At 47.5% G+C, this 19,913-nt stretch overlaps 1 pseudogene; it reads left to right on the top strand.

Annotated features, from left to right (window-relative positions):
* Positions 1-1,048: 1,048 nt before the first annotated feature.
* Positions 1,049-11,022, top strand: LOC120828676 (olfactory receptor 6C65-like; annotated as a pseudogene).
* The last annotated feature ends 8,891 nt before the right edge of the window (positions 11,023-19,913 follow it).

Raw genomic sequence — 19,913 nt, 5'->3', positions numbered from 1 at the left:
CATGGGCAGCCGGCCTCTAGGCGGAACGCCGTGGCCTATGGCAGTTACTCGGGTTAGCTGGCGGCTGAGGAGGGCCTTGGGGGGGGGGGGGGGTCAAAGTGGAACCCCCTAGGTATGCTCTATGTTCCTGTGAAGAAACAGAACTGCTGTCTGCCCTGGCTGAAGCACTTGGTTTAGCAGCTGACACATACAGCTCCTCAGCTTCCATGGGGACATTACGGAGGATTATCCTATATGTCTCTGACAGGGGTGACTGTGCCAGCCAGACGTCCAGGTTCTCTCAATATGAGGCCAAACACCTGCAGTGAAACATATTGAGGCCGGTGGCGGCAGCGCCAAAAGGTAGCCCGCAAAGCTGAGAGGGCAAGCGTGAGGTGGAAAAGGGAGATGCCGATAAGATTGAAGAGGAGCTATACAGGAGGGAGGGAGCTCACACAGGTCGATGTCGACCAACGCTGTGTCAATCAAGGACACCCTAACTATTCAAAGAGGGAGGGGGGGGTGCAACTTGTGTCGCCAAAAGTTTCTTGATTGGGATCCTTTCCAGTTCAACCAGTTCAACCAAACAGTAAAGGCACACGCACACAACTTAAATCTTGTTGTGTTAGATGTTTCTTTAATTTGTTATAGAAAACATCTATGACTTCCTCTGGAATCAAGTTGTTTAAAGAGTTCATCCTTTGGAGAGTTCAATGAGATCCTTGGAGGATGAAGTAGTCTGACAAAAAACCTCCCACCGACTCTCACAGATCACTTTCCAGTCCGTGTGTTTGGCTGGATCACAATTGAGCATATCAAGGTCAGATACTGAAGACTGAGACAATCTAGTGCTGTTTATACCAGATTATTATTATTTGTTGTCATCTCACTGCATACATTATCAATGGATCATCGATCTAATGTGACTTGTATAACTTTTGGTGGGCATGTGAAAGTGCACAAATATAGATATCTTTATTTTGTGGTCATGTTTACGGTGTATATTTTAATAATTAGTAGCAATTTAACTATTGTGTGCATCATAATTAAAAAAAACCTGCATGAGCCAATGTACATTTTCATTGCGGCTTTGTTAATCAACTCTGTTCTTTTCAGCACTGCTATCTACCCAAAGATTTTGATTGACTTCTTATCAGAAAAACAGATCATATCTTATCCAGCATGTCTCTTCCAGTGGTTTTTATATTACTGTTTAGGAAGTTCAGATTTCTTTCTCTTGTTGGTTATGGCCTATGACAGATATGTGTCTATCTGTAACCCTCTGCAATATCCAACCATCATGCAAGAAAAAAAAGTTAACATTTTCCTAATTTCAGCATGGATTCTGCCTGCTTGTCAGACCTCAGGAGCAATGTTACAAAGTGCTAAAAAAGAAATCTGTACCTTTTAATTTGAAAGGAATACTTTGCAACAGCACAGTTCAAACACTTCACTGTGTGAGATCAAGAACACAGAATATATATGGCTTGCTTGTTCTTGTTACTACTGTAGTTCTCTGTGCTCTTGTGATACTTTTCACATACACCAGAATCCTTGTAGTATCGTATCAATGTAGAGGAGTCAGGAGAAGAGCTGCACAGACCTGTTTACCCCATCTGCTGGTTCTAATCAACTTTTCCTGTTTAACTGCATATGATGGACTTCTTCCTCGACTGGAACTCGATTCTCCAAAAATTGTACGTTTAATAATGACTTTACAAGTTTTAATATATCACCCTCTTTTTAATCCAATCATTTATGGACTAAAAATGAGAATTTATGACCACCTATGCTAAATGGTGTAGTGTCTTTCCACTGATGACTGTCATCGTTTTGTAAAAGAATACAGAAACGTGAATATTGTGAACATTTTAAAACTTGTTTCCAAAACATTAATTCACACCGAATCTTACACTTTGGTTCATCATTACATTGTGTACGTGTAAGCATATTGTGGTGGAGGGGCGTGGTTAGCTCAGCTGCAGGGGGGAGAGCGGGGGAGTGGTTTAGGGGACGGTGCTGGTAGGTGAGGAGTAACCAGGTGTAAATAATCTGCACTGATTGTCTCCTACATAAGCAGTGAGCAGGATCCAGGTCGGGGGGAACGTGAGCCGAGCAGAGCGGAGTGGAGCCTGAGAGCAGAGCACGAGAGCTGAGCGGAGCCGGACAAAGCAAAACCGAGCACGCACATCGAGCGACCTCATTCCTGCTCACTGCCTTCCCCTTTTGGAGAATAAAGGAGTGACAGCGAGATCCTCTCTGTGGCAGTGGCAAGTGGGTGGCATCAAACTTGAGAGCCCCACCCCCTACACGGAACCCGCCGGTCCAAACCTAAAATTAGCCTCTGTAATAAGAAGACGGGGGCTCACGTGTCTCAAATAAAATTAAATAAAATAAAATATTTACAGCAGCTGACCTGTCGTACGAATAACAGTTGTTTCTGGGAAAAATTGGCTCCTCCCACCCAGCGTGCCGTTGTGACGCCGACTGATTTACTGGCGATTGCCGCTGCCTGCCACAAAGTTGCCACCCACTTGGCACTGCCACAAGGAGGATCTCGGCCCTACTGGAACGGCCCTACAGGAACCTCATCCTGTGTCCGTGCGTCTTTACAGAACCCGCCGGTGGTAGCGCTATCACGGCTACACATATATTCACCTTTTTGTTTTTACTTACATTCTCTTCAAGTGTATTACATAAGTTATAGCAGCCTTAAAATATGCATCATGACATAAGCTTTTATAAATCCTTGGTGGGCAAAACCAGAAAAACAGTTGATAGGAATCAGGAATCATTTATTAGCCAAAATATGTCAAACATACAAGGAATTTGTCTTGGCGGTTAGTGCACGACAGACAGACAAGACAACAGTGCACAAGTAATAAAATAAAGTGGAATGAAATGCTAGTGCAATGGGTTAGTAGAATAAGGCTAAGGCTATGGGTTAGTATAAAACAAGGGAATAAAGTTAAAAAATGTTAAATATTAAAAAGTTAAAGAAAAGTATTAAGCATAAAGTGCACTAACAAACAAGAGACAAAGTGACAAGTGACAAAGTGATGAATTGCAGTTAAAGTGGCATGTGCAGTATGAGGGGGAGTGACCGGTGGAATGTTATAGTCAGGCAGTGGGGGACCGGGCTCTGTTGATAAGCCCGACTGCCAACGGGAAGAAACTGTTCGTGTGGCGGGAGGTCGTAGTCCTGATGGACCTCAGCCTCCTGCCAGATGGAAGGGGCACAAACAGTTTTTGTCCGGGGTGGGAGGGGTCGGCCGCGATCTTTTTAGCTCGCTTCAGAGACCTGGAAGCGAACAAGTCCTGCAGGGACGGCAGATTGCAGCCAATCACCCTCTCCGCAGAGCGGATGACACGCTGCAGCCTGCCCTTGTCCTTGGCTGTGGCTGCAGCGTACCAGACGGTGATGGAGGAGCAGAGGATGGACTCGATGATGGCCGTGTAGAAGTGGACCATCATCGTCTTTGGCAGGTTGAGTTTCTTTAGCTGCCTCAGGAAGAACAACCTCTGCTGAGCCTTCTTGGTGATGGAGCTGATGTTCAGCTCCCACTTGAGGTCCTGGGTGATAGGAAACAAAAGGAAGTATCAACATATAGTAGTGCAGTAAGTTGTGATCAGACAAATATTGTTATATTATGGAACAGGGTAGCGGGGTTGTGATTAAATAAATGCATGTCAATATTTTAAACAAATAACCATTAAAGCATGGGCATGTTTCTGATTCAAGTCAAGTTATTGTTTCTCTTTACTGCTACATCTACCTGTCACTGCATTTCAGGGTGAGGTCAGGTATATTTATGTAATAATATGTAAACTTCTGCAATACCCAGCTATAATGACCAAAAACCCTGAGTTCTGTTTTTAGCTTGGTTTCTGCCTGCTCCCAGACTTTGGTCGCAACATTTATCACATGTAGATATTCTGGGAGCATGCTAAAAGACAATTAACACTGCCACCTAACTCTTCAGTAGTTTGTCAGCCCATCCGAACATATTAAAAACCAACAGGGAAGGTTCACATTTGACATGTTCAGATTATTAGCTCCAATAACATGACTGTTTTGGGGATTGACTTACTTTTGAAGACACGTAAACCTTTTTTCTCTCCATTTAAAAAACTGTCAATAAAGGTTATTTTTATATGCACATCATTGGCATAATTATATAGTACTGATATAAGAGATGGATATTGTAAATACAATACTGTAACGCCCCTTAACAACGGGTATCATACATTCCAGCAATACATTATTATCTGTTGGTTCTACTTAATGCTTTATTTTTGGCGTTTGAGGAGAGTATTTGTGAACAGCCAAGGCAGCGTTTGTGGGTGCATAAAAAATCTACTGATCTGTTCCCAAATTGACTCTTACGTGTCTGTTGTATCTTTTGCAACTCATGCCATATGACTCCGTACTGTGAAACGGCAATAAAGTTATTCTACCGGTACCTTTTCCATCTTCATATATTTTGGGCGCCTCCATAATACATACCACAAAACATCAATAATAGGCAGTCATCATGAACCAATATAATAATGCCACACAAGTCTGGGCTAATAAGCCAAGCAAATATGCCAAAACGGCATACCCATAACAAATAGTGTGATAACTAACTACTTTATCTATCTTAGTGAAGAATAGTTTTTCTGTGGGGCAGTGTTAATTTTGGCAGCTATTTTTGATTTAGTCTTAGTCTTTAGACGAAAAATGAATATTAGTTTTAGTCACATTTAGTCATTTAATCCTTAGTTTTAGTCTAGTTTTTGTCAACGTTTAGTCTAGTTTTATTCACATTAAATAGCCATTTTAAACTCCTTTTCTTCCCTTCTCAGGTCCAGAGACCCCGTGTTGTGTCTACAGCTACATAATAGTCTAGCTTGCAGTACTTGGTTGTCCAATAGATGTCCCTCCTAGGACAGGTCTATAGCAGGGGTCGGCAAACTTTTTGACTCGCGGGCCACAATGGGTTGTAAAATGTGACGGAGGAGCCGGGCCAAGAACAAATGGTTGAAGTGTTTGTGTGAGCTAATATAAATGACATGTGAAAAATCATTACATGAAAGGATTTGGATTTTAACAAATAGCAAAGCATTTATTTGCAATTTAACAAATTGGCAAAGGTGTAACAACTTCATGAGGACCAGGGACCTAAACGCAACACTTTGTTGTCTTCGTCTGTTAATTGCAATGCTTTTGACACAGCCAACTGACACGGACAAGTCGTATGTTCAGTCAAAAAAAATTTTTTTTACTTGCAAAAAGTAGAAGGTTCCATATCGTTGACAAAACTCAAAATATTCCAAGACAACTAAAAACAAAGTCAGAGCATTTAACAGCAAACTAAGGGTGTCCCAAAGAACAGGCAACAGAAGATCTTAAAAAAAACAAACCGTATTAACAGAGAAAAGTTATCAAGTGTCTCACGCAGCTCTGCTCCAGGTGGTAAGTTCCAAGACTCGGCAAACACAAAGAAACACAGTTGGCTTTTTAAAGGCTAGAAAACGAGGCACAGGTGAACGCAATGAGAACAATCAAGACCACACAGACTCGTGACAGGTGCCATACATAAAACTGGATCACTGAGTACCCCACATGGTCCTTCAGGGTAATTCAGTCCAAAAAACCCTGACAGTGGTGTGCAGTCTTTGGCGGATGGCCAATTTTATTTATACAGCACTTTTAAAGGCCAGTGGCCAGCCAAAGTGCTTTACAGGATAAAAACAATCAGCATCAATAAAACAACACAAGCAAACGTAAAACAAACAAACAACCAAAAAAATTTAAAAAAATAAACAGTAAAACAGTAAAAGGCAAACACATAAAAGATCGATGCAGGTGACTTAACTCAGCCAAAGGCCAATGTGAACAAGTGAGTCTTAAGGCGTGTTTTAAAAGTGGAAAGGCTCGTCGCAGACCGCACAGAAAACGGCAAAGCATTCCACAGTCTGGGAGCCGCTACTGCGAAGGCTCGATCTCCTTTTGTTTTAAGGAACGACCGAGGAACATTCAGAACCAGCTTGTAAGAATACGTGTTCAAGATTTGGAGCCTGGTCGGGGTTATCAAAAATTCAGCCGAATAACTTCTCTCGTTCTGGAAAATTTTATTTGTCAGATCACAGGTCAAGTATCAGCGCTGCGTTTGCAAAGGCAGGAGCAGTTCAGGCAGCACACAGGCCGGAAGAACAACTAACCAACATCAGCAAGAACATCATGTTTTATAACCCTTGAAAGACAGAGAAGGAAAGATTTCTATTGGCCCTAAACTGGCGTAGAGGAGGACCTTCCACCTCCCGCATCTAAGATCCGGTCACATCCAATGTCCAGACTCCTGACTTAACGTAAACAGAGTGTGTATGTTGAATAGTGTTGGTGTGTCTCTAACCCCCCTTTGGCTGGTAAATCTTCTAGTTGACCCGCAGACCTTGCATTCCTCAGCCAGGACATAAACTGACTCCCCATCCTGTCAGACTCGTGTCTGCCTGCTTGGCAGATCCTGCTTACCCCCTTACCTAACTCTTAAATCAAGACAAGACAGCAAACCCCCAACTAAGCCCATGAAAATAACTTTTGATTATCAAGCTGGTCAGCTGACCTCAGGGCTCTGGAGGGTTGATGCACATTAATAAGGCTGGATAAACATTCTGGGACCAGTCCATGCAGAGACTTAAAAACAAATAAAAGATTCTTCAAATCAATTCTGAACCTAACCGGAAGCCAGTGGAGAGAGGAAAGCACTGGCGTTATGTGCCCATGCTTCTTTGTCCCGTCAGGGGACGGGCTGCTGCATTCTACACAAGCTGTAGACGGTTGAGTTCAGACTGGCTAATACCGACATACAGGGAGTTGCAAAAGTCCAAGCGCGAAGATATAAAAGCATGCATGACTTTTTCGAGGTCAGGCCCTGTTTAGATAGGGTTTGACTTGGCTAGAAGCCGAAGCTGGAAGAAGCTAGCCTTAACCACAGAGCTAACCTGCTTGTCCAATTTAAACGCCCCATCAATAATCACACCAAGGTTTCTGGCCTGGGAACCTATGTAAGGTGCTAGTGGGCCAAGGGACCTGGCAAGGACCTGGACCAAGTCAGGGCGACCAAATAGCACAATCTCTGTTTTGTTTTCACTTAGTTTTAAGAAGTTTAGGTCCATCCATGTTTTAATGTCCGTCATACAATTAAACACAGCATGAAGGGATTCCTTGGAGGGGGCCTTTAGTGGCAAGTACACCTGCACATCATCAGCAAAGCAATGGAAAGGGATTCCATGCTTCGTAAATATTGATCCCAGGGGTAGCATATACAAGGAGAATAGAAGAGGGCCTAGAACTGATCCCTGGGGGACTCCGTAGGTCAGAGGAGCCACTGAGGAGAAAAACTTCCCCAATTGTACACAGAAGGATCTATCTGCGAGGTAGGATTTAAACCACTCTAGAGCAGAACCTCTAATGCCCACACAGTGCTCGAGGCGGGACAGGATAGTGTGATCCACTGTGTCGAATGCTACTGTGAGATCTAATAGCATTAAAAAGGCACAGTTACCAGAATCAAGGTTTAAAAGAAGATCATTAAAACTTTTAAAAGAGCTGTTTCGGTACTGTGAAGAGGCTTAAAACCAGACTGAAAATGTTTGCACGACCTAGGAATTCTTGCAATTGGTTAAAAACAGGTTTCTCCAAGACTTGAGATAAACGAGAGTTTGGAGATTGGCCTGAAATTAGAAAAAACCAAAGGATCCAGATTTTTCCTTTTTAAAAGAGGCTGCACTGTGGCATGTTTGAAGGAGGCTGGGGCACGTCCAGAGCTGAGACACAAATTTATAAGAAACAAAATAAAAGGCTCAAATGAGCTGAAGACCTGCTTAAGCAAGTGGCATGGAATGCTGTCCGATGGGCAGTTAGCAGGGCGTAGGTGATTAACTATTTCAGAAAATTGAGACAGTCAGACAGGTTCAAACTGGTGAAAAACAGCTGAGCTTGCTGTAGGATTAGCGGGGTCCTGCACATGCTGGGGGGGTGAGGATCTAAGGGCAGAAATTTTAGTGACAAAGAATTGCAAATCCTCACACAGACGGTTCAACAGAGACAGCATCACAAGGGTTCACTAGTGAGTAAAATACGTTAAAAAGAACCTGAGGCTTGTGAGCGTTTTTGGAGACAAGTGAGGAAAAATATTCAGCTTTAGCAGCTTTAACAGCCAAGGCGATCACGTAGGACAGCGGTTCCCAAACTTATTTTCCTGCGCTCCCCCTTCCATGTCCCAACCGGGTTGGCGCACCCCCAATTCACACTTAAAAAAAAACCCGCAACAAAACTTTGTTTTATTGTCATATAAAGACTCATGTTTAAACATGCGCAAATAACCACAACACGCATGACAATAACATCAACACAGGCTGAATTCAACTGCAATGAATTACAAACGATCCACAACATTAAAAAGAATAGGCTCCGAAATAGATAGCATAACAACGGAAACTTTTCAAGTGCGACAATAAAATTAGCCTAAACACGATCCACAACATAATTAAGTAAGAAAGAGCGGCTCAACCATAAAATAAATTAAGAGACGATAAAAGAGGATCCATCTGGAACTTTTCAAGTCTAGCGAAAAAGTCGCTCAGCCTGCAGAAAGTGAGAGAGAGAGACTCGATCAGCTGCTCCTGCTGTGAAATGACAGCTGTGGGACAGGCAGGGAAACTTCAAATGGATTGCGAATCCAAGCGGCAGATGTGTCCATAGGTGGATAGTGTTTCCGTAGCTGCTCGGCGAGTTGGTTGAGGTGTTCAATTATGAGAGTTGTTACATGCTCACCCAGGTGCACGTCATTTTCCCCCAAGAACTCGTGAAGCGTAGGGAAACACAGGTGTGTGTTCCCACTCACACAACTTGCCCAGAACCGTAGCTTCTTTATCATGGCCTCAACCCTGTCTAGTGTGTTGAACACAGTTACACTGACTCCCTGCAGACTTAGATTGAGTTCATTCAGAGCTGAGAAGATGTCCGCTAGATAGGCGAGCCTTTTCAGAAAATCTTCGTCATGCATACTGGAGGCCAAATGAAACGGATTCTCCTCCAAAAACTGCTGCAATTCGTGCCAGAGTTCAAAGAGCCTTGTCAGCACTTTGCCGCGGGACAGCCAACGCACCTATGTGTGCAGCAGCAGTGATTTGTGTTCGCTGCCCATCTCGTTACATAACAGTGTGAATATTCGTGAATTTAGCGGACGAGCTTTAATGAAGTTCCCCAGTTTGACTGCGTCGTTCAGCGCTGCAAGTAGATCAGCTGGCATGTTTTTGGCTGCGAGGGCCTCTCTGTGAATACTGCAGTGTAACCAGCTGATGGATGGGCAGACTCTCCTAATACGAGCTTTAAGCCCCGTGTGTTTCCCCGTCATTGATTTTGCCCCGTCTGTGCAAATTCCCACACAGCGCTCCCAGTCGATGCCATTGGTCCTCATAAAAACGTCAATTAAATTGAAGATTTCCTGTCCTGTTGTTCGGGTAGGGGCTGACAGAACAAAAACTTTTCTTGTACCAATCCTTCAAAAAGGTAACGGACATAAAGAAGAAGATTGGCCAGATTTGCAACATCTGTAGACTTGTCTACTTGCAGAGAGTAAAACTCACTTTTCTTCACACGGCTGAGTAGTACAGCCAGGATGTCTTCAGACATGGCATCAATGTGGCGCGACACAGTGTTATTGGACACAGGAATCATGTCCAACTTTTTTGCCTCTTTCTCTCCAATCATACACTCCAACATTTCTTTGGCCGCTGGCAAACACACGTCTTCGGCAAATTGTGTGCGGCAGCCCCTCTCTCCCTACTCTGTAACTGAGCAAATATGAAGGCCGTAGTGCGTCTTTCGTAGACCCAACGCATGAATGAAACTGCATTTTCTTTTGGCTTTTCTGCGACAGCTGCTGTCTTCTACGTTTCTATCAAAAAATAATATATTATAGTTTTTATATTTAAAATAAAAGCGATTACAAAGGAAATGTTTTCTTACTTTCATGCTTTTTTATTGTATGGAAAAATCCTTTTATATATGTCAATGGAAAAATCCCACTTAAAAAAACTGACCGCCATTATATTTTTCCTCTCGCGCACCCCCTGGTCGCAGCTCGCGCACCCCTGGGGGCGCATCACACTTTGGGAATCCCTGACGTAGGAGATCCCGAGAAATCTGGAGATTGTCTTTTTTCCACTTCCTCTCCGCCTGTCTGCATCCGCGTCTGAGTGCACGAGTGGACTCATTCAGCCAAGGCTCAGTCTGTGGCTTAACGTACATTAAACTCATAGGCGCAAAGGAGTCCAGGATCTTAGTGCAGAGAGAATCAAAAAACTTCATACAAACATCCACATTGAAGTCGCCAAAGTCCTCCAGAGAATAGGAGTTTTTCCAGGCAGCAGAAAACTGCATAGGAGTCGAGGAGTTAAAAGCATGGCGACAGCGAGCGGGCGCAGTGTCTGTGGTGGGGGGGCGCAGGTAGTGAGAGGGAAAGTAAAACAGGTAGATGGTCGGAAAAAGGAATGTGGCATATTTCAGTTATTTGTACATCCAGTCCATATGACAGTACAAGATCCAAAATATGGCCTTTTTCGTGCGTCAGGTTCCGAAAAAGACTGCGTGAGATTAAGAGAGTCAATTAGATTCAAAAAGTCTTCGACAAGCGGTCTGGTCTCACAGCAGACATGCACGTTAAAATCGCCGACAATTAGAAAGTGATCATACTCGAGAATAATACCCGACACAAAGTTTGCAAAGTCCTGTATAAAGTCCTTGTTAAATTTCGGTGGGCAATAGATCACAGCACAGAGAACAGTCACGGGGATTTTAACCTCAAAAAGTTGGAGCTCAAAGCTGGAGCCATTGACAGCTGGACGCTGCTGGACGTGAAAGGTGGATTTAAATACGGATGCCAGTCCTCCTCCTTTGCCGGTGGTGCGAGGGGAGCTGAGGAAACAACATCCTGGAGGGAGGAGCTCCGAAAAAGGAGCAAGATCACCTTCGCGGAGCCAGCTTTCAGTTAAGAACATAAAATCCAATTTGCGTGAGGTAAAAAAGTCATTCAGTAAAAAAGTCTTGTTGGTGACAGATGTCACATTCAACAAAGCCAACTTGAGGAAAAAAAGTGTACGAAGGTGAAGCACGTTTCATTGGGCGGCGGTTCCGAGGGTCCACGCCGCGACTCCCGGTCCGAAAACGGCAGGTGGTAGGAAGCAGCAACAGCTGGTTGGAGTCCGCCGAACAGCTGACGCTGTCAGAGCCGGCAACGCACGGGAGCACCGGCCGGATCCATTGAGTTCTAATCCTCCTCGGTCGCAGTCGCAGGGCAGGGGAAACATCCAGAAAGTGTCGATTAGTGCCATAATCCAACACACGAGCAGACCTAAGATAGGCCTCCAGCCTGACCCGGAGGCCTCCGAGTATACCGCGTCTTCTCCGGCGTCTGACGGGCAAAATGGAGTGGGGGATGCTTCAGAAACGCCGGGATTTCTTCGGGGCATGGAGAAAAGTACACCAATGAATCATACTTGAGCTGATCGTAGAAGCCTCCTATCTGAAGCAGAGTCTGACGAAGTGAGGAGAGATGATACCTCATGACATAACAGGTAAATCACTAAACACATAGCAAACACAGAGTAGAGCGACAGACGGCCAGCCGAGCAGCATGGCGCCATCTTGAATCAGTTGTGGTTACAGATGAATGAAATGCAAAACATAAGAGTTAGAAATTGGCAGTTGGCAAGATATTCACAGATTCGGACATCCTGGTTCAATAGCTCATGAGCAAGACGTTGTTAAAACACAAACAACACCTCTGTGTTACCGTAGTGACGTCAACAACCAGCTACAAAGAGCCTATAACTGCGCATATCTTAAGACATCATTTCGACTTTCTAACCCTTCTGTAAGGGAAGTGCGTGGTGAAAAAGGCAGGACTCAAACGCCAAGCTTTTTCGGGAAACAAAAGGGACTTTAATAGTCAAAATTCCAAAAAGGAAAAAACGTAGTCAGTAGTGTTGTTACATTTGACCCTCCTGCTTCGAAGCTTGTGTCGAAATATGAACCAGTGCAAGGCGAAGCAAATGTATCGGTGCTTGGTTCGTTCGCTGCTGATCACGTGACCGCTTCGATTTGATTCAAATGGGCTCAAAACCGGGTTCGGGCTTGTCGGTTCGGCACGTTATCTTTTATTGAGCATTCCTGCCTCATCCGTGCAATGTGAGCACGTTTTTTCTAAGGTAGGGGAAATATCAAAGAAAACCGACTCAACCCCAATACTGTGGAGAAAATTGTTTCTCAATAAAAATCAATAATAATTTCATGCCCCATCCCATGTGTCCACAAGCACCTCAATATCCTGTCATAACAAACCTGTCCAAAAGCACAATCACTGCCCCACTGACCTTTCCTCTGTAAATCACTTCCCACATTCCAGATTCAAACAATTCACATAAGTCCCTATGACTGTCATGAACTGCACATTGAGTAGGAAGCACTTGCTGGTATTTTAAATTATATTGCCTACATATAACTCTATACTTATATATATATATATATATATATATTATATATATATATATATATATATATTGTGATGCGTCTGGGTCCAAAACAACCACAAAGTTTAGGAGGGGAAGGGTGAACACGCCGTCAGCGTGGCTTTATTTCCAACAAAACAAAAAAACGATAGGATGAGGACGCCGTCCGCGTGCTGCCGGACCCTCCGGCTCAAACACGTATCAAAGACCAACTTAAAACGTCCTCGGTTTCCCGTCGTTGCCTGGGACAAAAAGGGTGGTCGTTAGTCAGGGGGTGATCACAACATGACTAACAGGGTCGAACAACGTGGAGTCTCAACTTACCGCCCGATGGTGAGAGCTCTGCTCTGGATACGAGCCAGGCACACACAGAGAGGCCAGGGTGCAGCTCCTGTTATGCCGACACCCTGATTGGCAATTCAGCACAGCCGTGCTCCTGCAGGCGGGGCTGGGAGCATATCACCCTGATCAAGGATGGATCTGGGGACATACCTCCCATCGATGACCCGCCCCAAGAGCTGCACCCGGCCCCCTCTGCGTACACCAGTGCTGCAATAGAGACTCTCACCTGATCGGGGGCAGCCTAGGGTAGAGACTCCACATTTCCCCCCCCTAAGCTCCTTGCTTGGTCCAGGAGCTTCATGGTCATCATCTTCGTGCATGCGGGACATGGCATCTGCATGCTGCATCTCTTTTCCGGGCCGGTGTTCGACCCTGAACTTATAGTTCTGCAGCTCCACAAACCACCGCGTGACCCGCTCGTTCCGATCCTTATTGAGGGCCATCCACTTCAGGGGTGCGTGGTCTGTAATGAGGGTGAATTCCCTGCCCCACAAGTAGTACCGTAGGTGATGGATGGCCCATTTCACGGCCAGGCCTTCCTTCTCGACCGTGGCATAGGTCTTCTCATGTGGCAGCAGCTTCCGGCTGATGTAGGTCACCGGGTGTTCGTCCCCGTCGACGTTCTGGGCCAAGACTGCTCCAATGCCGGTCCCAGAGGCGTCCGTGTGGAGGACAAAGGGCTTCGAGAAGTCAGGGGCCACCAACACCGGTTCCTCACACAGGGCTTTCTTCAGGGTCTGGAACGCCTCTTCAGCCTCCCTGGTCCACTTCACATGGTGGGGCAGATTCTTCCGGGTCAGTTCGTGGAGGGGGGCTGCGACTGTGGCAAAGTTTTCCACAAATTTCTGGTAGTAGCCCACTAACCCCAGGAAGGACTTCACTTGCTTCTTCGTCACTGGGTGTGGCCACTGTTGGATCTTCTCGATCTTCCGTACCTGGGGCTTCACGCAGCCCCTCCCTATTGTGTAGCCCAGGTAGTCAGTTTCGGTCCATCCTAGTCGGCACTTCTTTGCGTTGGCCGTTAGCCCGGCCCGTCGTAGTGCGCCCAGCACCGCCTCCAGGTGCTCCAGGTGTTGGACCCAGGTTGCGCTGTGGACCACGATGTCATCTAGGTAGGCGGCGGCGAATGATCGCAGGGGCCTGAGGACTTGATCCATAAGCCTCTGGAAGGTCGCGGGAGCACCATGGACGCCGAAGGGTAGGACCCGGTACTGGAACAGTCCGTCTGGGGTGGCAAAGGCGGTCTTAGGCCTTGCCCTTGGGGTCAGAGGGACCTGCCAGTACCCCTTCGTCAGGTCCAGGGTGCTGACGTACCTGGCCGGCCCCAATCGTTCAATCAGCTCATCGACCCGGGGCATGGGATACGCGTCGAAGGTTGAAATGTCATTCAGTTTCCTGAAGTCGTTGCAGAACCGCAGGGTCCCATCCGGCTTTGGGACTATGACAATGGGGCTGGACCAGGGGCTGTAGGACTCTTCGATCACGCCGAGGTCAAGCATCCTTTTCACCTCCTCCCGTATGGCTGTCCGCCGGGCCTCCGGTATCCTGTAGGGCCTCTGTCTGACCACTTGCCCTGGTCTGGTTTCGATGTCATGCTGGACAACTTTTGTGCGTCCCGGTAGCTCGGAGAAGATGTCCCGGCTGCGACTTAGGAGCTCCTTCATATCCTGGACCTGTCCTGGTGCAAGGTCCTCTCCAAGGGCCACCTCTGGAGTCTGGGGAGAGACAGGGGACAGAAGAGCCGGGTACGGCAGCGGCTCGGCCGTATGCCACTTCTTTAGAATGTTCACGTGGTAGATCTGAAGGCCTTTTCGCCGGCCCGGCTGACTTACCCGGTAGTTGACGGGACCCACCCGCTCAACTACCTCAAACGGGCCTTGCCATTTTGCCAGGAACTTGCATTCCGTCGTGGGGACCAACACCAGGACCTTCTCTCCAGGCTGGAACTCCCGTACGCTGGCGCCTCGGTTGTAGGTGCGGGCTTGGGCCGCCTGGGCCTTTTCCATGTGTTCCCGGACAGTTGGCCACACCTTTTTAGCCCTCTCCTGAAGCCGCTCCACATGCTCGATCACGCTGCGATGTGGTGAAGGCTGGCTTTCCCACACCTCCTTGGCCAGGTCTAGAAGTCCTCGGGGCCGCCGGCCATAGAGTAGTTCGAACGGGGAGTAACCCGTGGACGCCTGGGGAACCTCTCGAATGGCAAAGAGGACGTAGGGGATGAGCTGGTCCCAGTCTCTGCCGTCTACCTCCACCAGTTTCTTCAGCATCTTCTTCAGGGTCTGGTTGAATCTCTCCACGAGGCCGTCCGTTTGTGGGTGGTAAACGGACGTGCGTATTCGCTTTACCTTCAGCCATCTGTACAGGGAACTCATTACTCTTGACATAAAACATGTACCCTGGTCTGTTAAAACTTCGTCCGCTATCCCTACCCGGCTAAATAACATCATGAGTTCGTGGGCCACATTCTTCGCATTGGCCGTACGCAGGGGAATGGCTTCCGGGTATCGCGTAGCATAGTCAACTATCACCAAAATATATTTGTGGCCCCGGCTGGATTTGGATAACGGACCCACTATATCCATTGCAATGCGTGAAAACGGGGTGCCTATGATGGGGAGTGGTACTAAGGGGTTTCGGAAGTTTGGGCGGGGTGCCGTCTTCTGACATTCCGGACATTCACGGCAAAATTGTTCAATGGCACCTTTCACCCCCGGCCAGTAGAACCTGGCCACCACCCGGTCAAATGTCTTTTGAACTCCCAAGTGAGCCCCCAGCTGGTGCGTGTGTGCTAGATACAATACTCGGGAGACATACTTCTTTGGCACCAATAACTGCTCGACTAGATCCCCCCCCCTTAGCTTGGACCCCCCTATACAACAGACCGTTCCTTATGCAGAAATGTGGGTTTGGTAGCTCATTCACCCCAGGGCACAAATTACCATCGATCGCCATCACATTCCGACGAGGCGCCTCTAAGTTTGGATCTTCCCACTGGGCGGTGGCGAACTCACCCCTTTGGCCGGTCGCCACTGCGTCAACCACCGGGAACTCCGCGAAGGCATCCTGGTCAGGCGGCGGGGTCCCGCCATCCTCCTCCTCCGGCCCGGAGCTCGACCCGGGGGTCCCCTCTGTGCTGGGCCGGAAGGTGGGGCAGGCGACTCTGCGCACTGGGGGGCTGGCCGGCCGACGCCGATGTCCCCTTCGGCGAGGTGCAGCAGGTAAGTCTCTTTTGCCACTTCCCCAGAACCGGGGGAAGAGGGGGAAGTCTGTGCCGAGGAGTAGTGGCACCGGCAGATTGGGGACCACTCCAGCGGGGACGACGACATTTCCCTTAGGCGTCCGGACTGCAACGTAGCTCACTGGATATTGCTTCACGTCCCCGTGAACACAGGTTACTGGGACGGTCTCGGTAGTCAGGTCGTCAGCGTAGTCAGCATGGACCAGGGTGATGACACTTCCAGAATCAACGAGGGCGTGGGCGTCGGCGTCTCCAATCTTCACTGGCACGTAGGCATGTCGCTGGTCGGGACCGCCGGTGTGAAGACAGGGCCGAGCAGCGTCTGTGCTGGTGGCGGAAGCCATGGAGACATCCTGGTCTCGGGCCGGGCAGTCCCAGGAGATGTGGTCTTCCTGACCTCATACGTAGCACCTCCGGGGGGCCTGGTGGGCTCTCGCAGCATGGGGAGGGGGCCTCGGCTGGCTTGTGTTGGGTGGCGGCAGCGCTCTGCGGCGGTCGCGGCTGGCTGGCTCTCTCGGGGTGACCCTGGGTGGCTCGCTCCTGCTTGCCCTCATCATTTCCGTGCTCACCTGGTGATTTTCGAGGAGCGCGACCAGCGCATCCAACGATAAGGGGCTCACCTGGGCGGCATACTTGCGAGCATCGGGCGGCAGTGCACGTATGCAACGATCTATCACAAGTCTCTCGATCCATGGCGGTCCCTCGCCCGAGTTGAGCCATCGGTGTGCGAGGCGGCGGAGCCCTGCGACTTGGGCCCGAGGTGCCTCTCCCGGCTGGTAGGTCCAAGCATGGAACCGCTGGGCCCGGGCTGGCAGGCTGTAGCCATGGCTCGACAAAATGGCCGTCTTCAGCTTCTGGAAGTCCCGGGCATCGGCGGTGGACAGGTCACGGCAGGCTCGCTGTGCTTCACCAGTGAGGAAGGGTGCGAGGATACTGGCCCACTCGGCCGCCGGCCAACGCTCATGAGCAGCGGTGCGTTCAAATACTTCAATATACGCTTTTATATCATCTTCTGGACTTTGTTTGGAGAGAACGGCGCCTGGAGGCCGTGGGGCATTCCCCTCTTTGTCTATTCTTCCCACCAATTCCTTCACAGCATTCTGTAGCTCGGCTTGGCTTTTTAGCAAAGCGGCTAACGCAGCCGTATGCTCCATGCTGTGGTTTGCTTGGGTCAGACCGCCCGCATCCTCCACCACTTGTGATGCGTCTGGGTCCAAAACAACCACAAAGTTTAGGAGGGGAAGGGTGAACACGCCGTCAGCGTGGCTTTATTTCCAACAAAACAAAAAAACGATAGGATGAGGACGCCGTCCGCGTGCTGCCGGACCCTCCGGCTCAAACACGTATCAAAGACCAACTTAAAACGTCCTCGGTTTCCCGTCGTTGCCTGGGACAAAAAGGGTGGTCGTTAGTCAGGGGGTGATCACAACATGACTAACAGGGTCGAACAACGTGGAGTCTCAACTTACCGCCCGATGGTGAGAGCTCTGCTCTGGATACGAGCCAGGCACACACAGAGAGGCCAGGGTGCAGCTCCTGTTATGCCGACACCCTGATTGGCAATTCAGCACAGCCGTGCTCCTGCAGGCGGGGCTGGGAGCATATCACCCTGATCAAGGATGGATCTGGGGACATACCTCCCATCGATGACCCGCCCCAAGAGCTGCACCCGGCCCCCTCTGCGTACACCAGTGCTGCAATAGAGACTCTCACCTGATCGGGGGCAGCCTAGGGTAGAGACTCCACAATATATATATATATATATATATATATATATATATAATATACTGTTATTATATCACTATTAATTCTTCTGCTAGTATGATCACAAACATACATGCACAAAGGTGCAGAAAGACATAGATAAGTGTTTTTTTCCACTTCTTCCCAATGTACAGAGAATTGAAATACACAAACTAGGACACAATTCAAACATGAAAAACAATAGTTTTATTCATATAGGAATCCATGTATGTTTTTTAGATGATTTATTGGTTCAACTTTTCCTAATTCTACTTCTACTAACCCATTGCATTAGCATTTTACTTTATTTTATTACTTGTGCACTGTTGTCTTGTCTGTCTACTGTCGCGCACTAACCGCCAAGACAAATTCCTTGTATGTTTAGCATATTTTGGCAAATAAATGTTTCCTGATCCTGATCCTGATCCTGATAATCATGTTCAACCCACAGATACTGGGCCAAAATATACTGTGTGTGGGCTGCGAAGGTACTGCAGGTGGGCCGCGAGAGGTCATGTACAATAAATAAAGTTAATTTTCAATTTGGAAATTAATATAAAAATATTTATGATGCGGCACATTAGTTATGTGAAACATTAATTGATGAAGCACAAACAAACTAACAGATTAATAAAACAATAAGGCTCTCACTCGAAACGGCTGCTCTTGTCCGCCTGTCGTTGTTCAACAAACTGGGCGCCCTCTTTTAGTATTTAGTAGTAAGTAAATATACCGCATTTTCCGCACTCCAAGGCGCACTTACAAGGCTTTAATTTTCTCAAAAAACGACAGTGCCTTATAATCCGGAGTGCCTTAAATATGGATCAATTGGTTAATCGGTTGATCCATACTGGTTGTACACGGCGCTCAAGGCGCTCTGCCAAACATGCAAAGCTCGGTCTTCGACGGCGAGATGCTGAGCGGCGCTCAAGCGTGTGAGATAGGAGCTGCTTTCAGGGCGCGTCAGAGAAACAAAGCTGTCGTTCTTTCCGAGCACTTCATGAGATTAAAGAGCGAGAGACGGTGCCCTTTTCTTTACAGTAGCTGAACCATCTTAACGGGGAAAATAAGTTATTCTAAAAGGAGCCCTTGGCAGGCGGCGTGGCTGGAAAGCAGCCGAAGATTTAGGGCGTGGATGGCGAGGGGGGCGGGGACCATGGTGACTGGCTCCGTCCCCTTACTGTCAAAAAGAAAAACAGCGAGCGCGTAGAAAACTCCTTCGAGCGCGAGCAGAGATTCTCCTCGCGAGCAACGAAGTTCACGTTTCGCAAGCGAGCAAATACCTCGCGGAGACGGACTTTTGCTCATGGATGTTTGATTTTGGTTAAAATTGGTCATTTAATCATCATGTTTTGATCTGAGTTGTGATTAAAGGTTTGGGTGGGCCGCAAAAGATTTTCAGATTTCAAATTGGGCCGCGGCATTCTTGAGTTTGGGAACCGCTGTAGTAGGCTATTCGAAATATTTGCACTACAAGTTTTCAACAGCAGAGGTCCCAATAGTTTGCGATGCATTTAATGAATGAACCTTTTTCCGATACAATTGGCTGGAAAGCTTCACTGGTTCAGAAAGCTTCACTTTGCCCTGACTACTAGTCAGGGCACAGGGCACAGTAGACAAGTACAAGGACATGGACATGCGCTTCCGACAACTAACAATGACGTTTTTCGATTCTCAGTTGAATAACGAAAAAACTAACGGTAAACGGATTCAGCATGTCTCTTCCAGTGGTTTTGATATTACTGGTTAGCCGTATCAGTTTTTCTTCCCTTGACGGTTATGGCCTATGACAGATATGTGTCTAAAATGTAACCCCCCGCAATATCCACCCATCATCAACAAAACAAATGTGAATTGCTTCCTATTTTTCGCTTAGATTCTGACTGCTTGTTTTATTTTAGTAGCAAGACAGCGCTCTCTCAGGGTCTTACACTTCAAAACACATGTAGATCGGATGACACCAATCATGATCATCGCAAAAGTAAATATCTGGGGCCTCAGTTATAAAACCTTGCGTAGGATTTGCGCCAGAAGTGGCGTACGAATGAAACGT

Source organism: Gasterosteus aculeatus, chromosome 16, assembly GCF_964276395.1.
Source record: "Gasterosteus aculeatus chromosome 16, fGasAcu3.hap1.1, whole genome shotgun sequence".
Classification (NCBI taxonomy): Eukaryota; Metazoa; Chordata; class Actinopteri; order Perciformes; family Gasterosteidae; genus Gasterosteus; species Gasterosteus aculeatus.
Note: the sequence above shows the minus strand (reverse complement) of the source record. Positions and strands in the feature narration are given on the sequence as shown.